The following is a 6,336-nucleotide window of genomic DNA, read 5'->3' on the forward strand; positions in this document are numbered from 1 at the left end:
CCAGCCAGGCTTGGCTGCAACACCTCCAGCCACAGCCACTCCACCACCTCCCTGGGCAGCCCATTCCAGTGCCAATCACTCTCTCTGACAACAACTTCATCCTCACATCCAGCCTGAACCTGCCCTGGCACAGCTTCAGGCTGTGTCCTCTTCTTCTGTCCCTGGCTGCCTGGCAGCAGAGCCCAACCCCACCTGGCTACAGCCTCCCTGCAGGCAGCTGCAGGCAGCAATGAGCTCTGCCCTGAGCCTCCTCTTCTGCAGGCTGCACCCCCCCAGCTCCCTCAGCCACTCCTCACAGGGTTTGTGTTCCAGGCCATTCACCTCCATCCATCCATCCATCCATCCATCCCTCCCTCCCTCCCTGCATCCCTCCAACCTTCTTCCCCTCCACCACGCTAGGTGCAATCCCTGGGGCTTCCTTGCTCCCTGGATGATCCCAGCTCTGACCTGGCATGCAGTACTGGCAGGCTTCTGCTTCTTTCTCCTCACTATTGTCTGGTTCTCGCTTCTCTCACTGTCGGGATGCTCCCGAGAGGTTCTCGATGCCTGGGGACAGGGGTGTCACAGGTCACACAGCTGGAAAGGCAGGCTCAGAGGTGTTTGGAGTCCAGGTGCACTCAGCTTGACTGATGCTCCACCGAAGAAGGCTTGATCCAGCCATTCCTCTCACTTAGGTCAGCTTTAAATGTCAGTGACACAGCAACCCAATGGCATTTTCCACCTCAACTCCCTAACTCCTTCATTAAGCCCAGCTTTGCTGTCTCATCTGCCATTTGGGAACCGAGGTCCAGCAGCACTAGGATGGTACAAGAGCTACACAGTGACCTTCAGCCCCAAGGGCTTCTCTGATGCAGCTGAAAGAAAACCCAGGCTATTGCACATACTCACTTGGCCCCTGTTCAGAGCCAACTGTCCCCCAGCAGACACCAAGAAGTCCTGCTGCAGAGTACTGCCTGGCAGAAGTCTCCACTCCCGACCCAAAGCTGCTCTTCTGATTCATCCTTCCCTTTTATTTCTCCTTTTTTTTTGGGGGGGGGAGGGAGGGAAATAGATTTTTTTGGCAGGAGTGGAACTTCTGACCAGTTGTTGTTTTTCCTTCCTGCCTTTCCTTTCCTCCCAGGAAACAGCCAACAGCAAGTGATTACCCAGAGCCATGACGTGATCCCCAGCTCCAGGCCTTGGAGACAGGTCTTGAGCCAATGAAGATGGCTGTGACACAAGGCATGCGTGAGAGGGCCCAGGGAGGGCAGCACAGGAACTGTCTCCTCTGTGTTTGTGTGTCCCCTCCCCACACACACTGGGTCAAGCGTGACTAGAGCTGGTGACTTCATCCCTCCAAGTGAAGAGAGGAAGGTAGTGGTGGTCAATGGCAGCAGGAGATCCATTGTGATGGAGATCTCTCTGAAGATGGGGGCTGTGCTGCTGCAGTTCTCCCTGCTTCGATGAAAAGGGGAGCTTGAGGAGCTTCCTTTGCTGAAGTACTTAGAAGGAGGGGGTGGCTGGAGCACTTGAGCAGAGCAGGGCATAGAATCCTCTGAAGCAGCACAATGACAGCTCAGATAGAGTCATACAATCAAGCAGGTTGGAAGAGAGCTCCAAGCTCATCCAGTCCAACCTAGCACCCAGCCCTGGCCAATCAGCCAGATCATGGCACTAAGTGCCCCAGCCAGGCTTGGCTTCAACGCCTCAAGGGATGGGGACTCCACCACCTCCCTGGCAGCCCATTCCAATGGCAAAGTTAGGTGGGGCTTGTAACCTTCTCAGGCCCAAAAAGCTTTGCAGATGTGTCTCTTCATTGCTTCTTCATGGAACTGCTTCAGTTGGCAAAGCCCTTTAAGCTCATCCGGTCCAACCAGTCTCTAACTCTGCCAAGTCTGGTGCTAAACCATGGCACTCAGCTCCACACCTTGGCTAGTCTTAAACACCTCCAAGGATGGGGATTCAATCACCTCCTGGGCAGCCTGTTCCAGAACCCTTTCAGTGAAGAAGTTCTTGTATCCAACTTAAACCACCCCTGGTGCGACCTGAAGTCATTTCCTCTTGTCCTATCACTTGTTACAAGGCAGAAAAGACCCAACCCCACCTGGCTCCAGCCTCCTTTCAAGGAGCTGTAGAGAGCAATGAAGTCTCCCCTCAGCCTCCTCTTCTCCAGGTTGAAGAACCCCACATCCCTCAGCTGCTCCTCCCCAGCTCTGTTCTCTAGACCCAGCTTTGTTGTCCTTCTCAGTACCTGCTCCAGCCTCTCAATGTCCTTCTTGGAGCCAGTGGCCCAAAACTGAACCCAAGCTGTGCCCTCACCAGTGCTGAGTACAGGGGGACAATCCCTGCCCTGCTCCTGCTGGTCACACTATTGCTGATCCAGGCCAGGATGCTGTTGGACTTCTTGATCACCTGGGCACATATTGGCTCTTATCAAGCTGCAGTCATCCAACACCCCCAGATCCTTCTCTCCTGGTTCAGTTTTCAAGCCTGGAGCCTTCATGGGGTTGTTGTGACCCAAGCTCAGGACCCTGTACTTGGCCTTGCCCTAATTAAAGCTGTAGCAAAGTCTCACAAGCTGGGCATGGAGTTCTAGCTCCTGCCTCCAACCTTAGCTTCTGTTTTCCTTTGTCCAAATAAACCTGGCCTGTAAGGGTCTCCTTCTGCCTTCATCTCTCCTTCCTGACTTGCAAAATGCCTACCTGCCATGGAGCAACCATTCTTCCACCACCTCACTCAAAACAAGGTGCACCAAACTGTGACCTTGTTGATTACCAACCCAGCCAGCTGCAGGCTCAGGAAGTGGAAGCTGGGAGACAAAAGCTGCCTGAGACAAGAACAGAGACACAGATAAAATCCCCACCAGTGACCCTGAGAGCAGAAAGGCAGGGGATGAAAGGGCAGGAAATGGGTTTCTAATTGCAGGGTGGCAGGTACCAAAGGCAACAAAACTCTTGGAAAAGGAAAAAGTGTACCAGGGAGCTGCACTAGGTCATGGAAGGTTGTGTCCACGTGGCTTACAGCAGCCACATGACTGCAGCACCCTGCCTGGGGTGAGCACTCAGTGGTGGCCTGGGAGGCTGCAATGGCTGTGGGATGATTTTGCCCTTTTCACAGAAGAACCCAAAATGGTTTGGTCAAAACCACTTGAAAATGCCATCTAACAAGATGGAGAATGTCCTGGGAAGTCCCTCTGTGGCCTGTCCACATCTAACCCTGACTCCATGACTTACATGGAGTCCCAGTTGTCTCTAAGCAAAGATTCTGAAGTTCTGGTAACCAGGAACAGGACCTGGTCCTTAAGTTCTGGTAACCAGGAACAGGACCTGGTCCTTAAGTTCTGGTAACCAGCAGGCAAACTCAAAGACTGACCAGGTCATGGATCACGACCTTAACCCCTGCAGATATCAGTCCAGAGCAGAAGCAGCTCATGAGGGCAGGCAACATAGAATCACAGAATATCTTAGATTGGAAAAGGCCTTCAAGATCATCAAATCAATAATTAGTTTCACACTGACAAGTCCTTGACTAAACCAAATCCCTCAGCACAACATCTCATCACTATGGATCGCTATGGTTGGAAAGGACTACAAGGATCATCAACACCAAGATGCTGAGAAGGCTGCAGCAGCTCTGCTATGAGCACAGGCTGAGAGAGTTGGGGATTTGCAGCCTGGAGAAGAGAAGGCTTGGAGGAGACCTTGAAGTGGCCCTGCAGGACCTGAAGGAGGCTACAGGAAGGCTGGGGATGGACTATTGACAAGAGCTTGTAACGAGAGGAGGAGGAATGGGTTTGAAGTGACAGAGGGGAGATTGAAAGTGGATGTTAGGAAAAAGTTGCTTGCAGTGAGGGTGGTGAGACACTGGCACAGGTTGAGGGTGGTGAGACATAGGCACAGGTTTCCCAAGGAGGTTGTGGAGCACAGAAGCACAGAATGTGACCTTTGATCACATTGGGTGCTTCTGTGCTCCACAACCTCCCTGGAGGTGTTCAGGATCTGGCTGGATGAGGCCTTGACAGACCTGTTCTAGTGGGAGGTGTCCCTGCCTATGGTAGGGAGTTGAAACTGGCTGAGCTTTGAGGTCCCTTCCAATCTAAACCATTCTATGATTCTGTTCTACAATGTGAGAGAAGAGCCACAAGGATGCTGAAGGGAATGGAACAGCTCTGTTAGGAGCAGAGCCTGAGGGAGCTGGGGCTGGGGCTAGGAGCAGAGGAGCCTGAGAGGTGACCTCAGCAATGGCTATAAAGATGTGCAGGTGAGTGGCAGAGCTGGAGCCAGGCTCTGCTGGGGGATGCCCAATGCCAGCACAAGGGGCAGTGGTGGAAGCTGAGGCAGAGGAAGCTTCATTTAAACATGAGAAGGAATTTGTTCACTGTGAAGGTGACAGAGTCCTGGCACAGGCTGCCCAAGGGGGCTGTGGAGTCTCCCTCTCTGGAGAGATTCAAAACCCACCTGGATGTGTTCTGTGTGACCTGCTCTGGGTGCTGCTGCTCTGGCAGGGGGGGTTGGCCTGGCTGAGCTTTGGAGGTCCCTTCTAACCCTGACATTCTGTGAGTCTGTGATGAAATGCAGAGCCCAGAAGTTCTGTTTCAACCAGCCTGGAAGCAAACAAACTCATCACCAAACAATGCTGCTCCCAACTGTGCTCATGTGGCACCCACGTGCTGTGCCTGCTGTGCCAAACACAGGGCAGGCTCGGTCAGGTCGGTCCCTAGGGGACATCCCCACGTGAGAGCATCTGGTGGAGAGGAGCTGAAAGGTCCTCACACTTCCTGTGTTCCACCAGGCCAGTGGTTCCTGTGGCAGCAGCTGCTGACCCAAGCACAGCAGGGACACCTGTCAGGGAGGCACTGAGGACATGGCTCATGCTTTGGGCAGGATGCAAGCTGTGACTTCATTTCTGCTCAGAAATTAGGTTGAAGAAAGCACCAATGCCACGAGGCTGAGCAGAGACTGCTGTTAAAACCAATCTCCTCATTCCTCTTTCACTTCCAACTCCATGAAGATCCTCTGACTTCCCAAAATTACAGAATCACAGAGTCAACCAGGTTGGAAAAGGCCTCTGAGATCATCGAGTCCAACCTAGCACCTAACCCTTCTAATTAACTAACCCATGGCACTAAGTGCCTCTTCCAGCCTCCTTTTAAACAACTCCAGGGATGGGAACTCCACCACCTCCCCCAACAGCCCATTCCAATGCCAATCACTCTTCCTGTGAAGAACTTCCTCCTAACCTCCAGCCTGAACCTCCCCTGGCACAGCTTGAGGCTGTGTCCCCTTCTTCTGTCCCTGGCTGCCTGGCAGCAGAGCCCAACCCCACCTGGCTACAGCCTCCCTTCAGGAAATCACAGAATCAATCAGGTTGGAAGAGAGCTCCAAGCTCAGCCAGCCCAACCTCCCACCCAGCCCTGCCCAATCAACCAGACCATGGCACTAAGTGCCCCAGCCAGACTCTGCTTCAACACCTCCAGGCACAGCCACTCCACCACCTCCCTGGGCAGCCCATTCCAGTGCCAATCACTCTCTCTGACAACAACTTCCCCCTAACATCCAGCCTAGACCTGCCCTGGCACAGCTTGAGGCTGTGTTCCCTTGTTCTGTTTTAACCACCTTTCCATGTGGTCATTTTCCTTCTGGCAGCTTCCTCTGGGAGCCACCAGCACAGCTCTACACTCCCAGTGATCTCCAGTGAGTGAAGCAGGTCACTTCCTTCCCCACCACACTGAGTTCTTGATCTTTGCCACCCCTGTTGCCCTGGGAAGCTGTGGAAGTGGAAAGCAAAGCCAAGGCCCCTGCATGGCAGCTGGGCAGACACAGAGCCTGTGCTGCTCAGCTAGGGACAAAGCTGCCAAGGCAGCACTGCTGCACACCTCCAGGACTTGCTGTGAGCACCAATGCTGGCATGCAACTACTATGGCTCTACAGGTCTGGACTTGCTGTGGGCACCAAGAGATACTGGCATGCAACTACTAGGGCTTGACAGGTCTGGAGACCTCACAGGCCAAGGCAGTATCTTTAAAGGGTCACTGCAAGAGGCTGGATTTGGGGCAAGCACATCTGTAAATACTCAGCGTGCTAGCAAGCTGTGGCTGAGGACTGAGGGCATTGGCAGGGTTCAACTGGGCAGTGCTGGAAAGCACCAAAGTCAGGGTTAAGGGTGACAGGCTGGGCTGGAGAGCACCAAAGTCAGGGTTAAGGGTGACAGGCTGGGCTGGAGAGCACCAAAGTCAGGGTTAAGGGTGACAGGCTGGGCTGGAGAGCACCAAAGTCAAAGTTAAGGGTGACAGGCTGTGACTGAGCTGCCTCCAGATTCCTCAGGGGTTGAACTGCTCTACAGCATTTGTGAGAGTGG

This window comes from Pogoniulus pusillus, chromosome 39 (genome assembly GCF_015220805.1).
Source record: "Pogoniulus pusillus isolate bPogPus1 chromosome 39, bPogPus1.pri, whole genome shotgun sequence".
NCBI lineage: Eukaryota > Metazoa > Chordata > Aves > Piciformes > Lybiidae > Pogoniulus > Pogoniulus pusillus.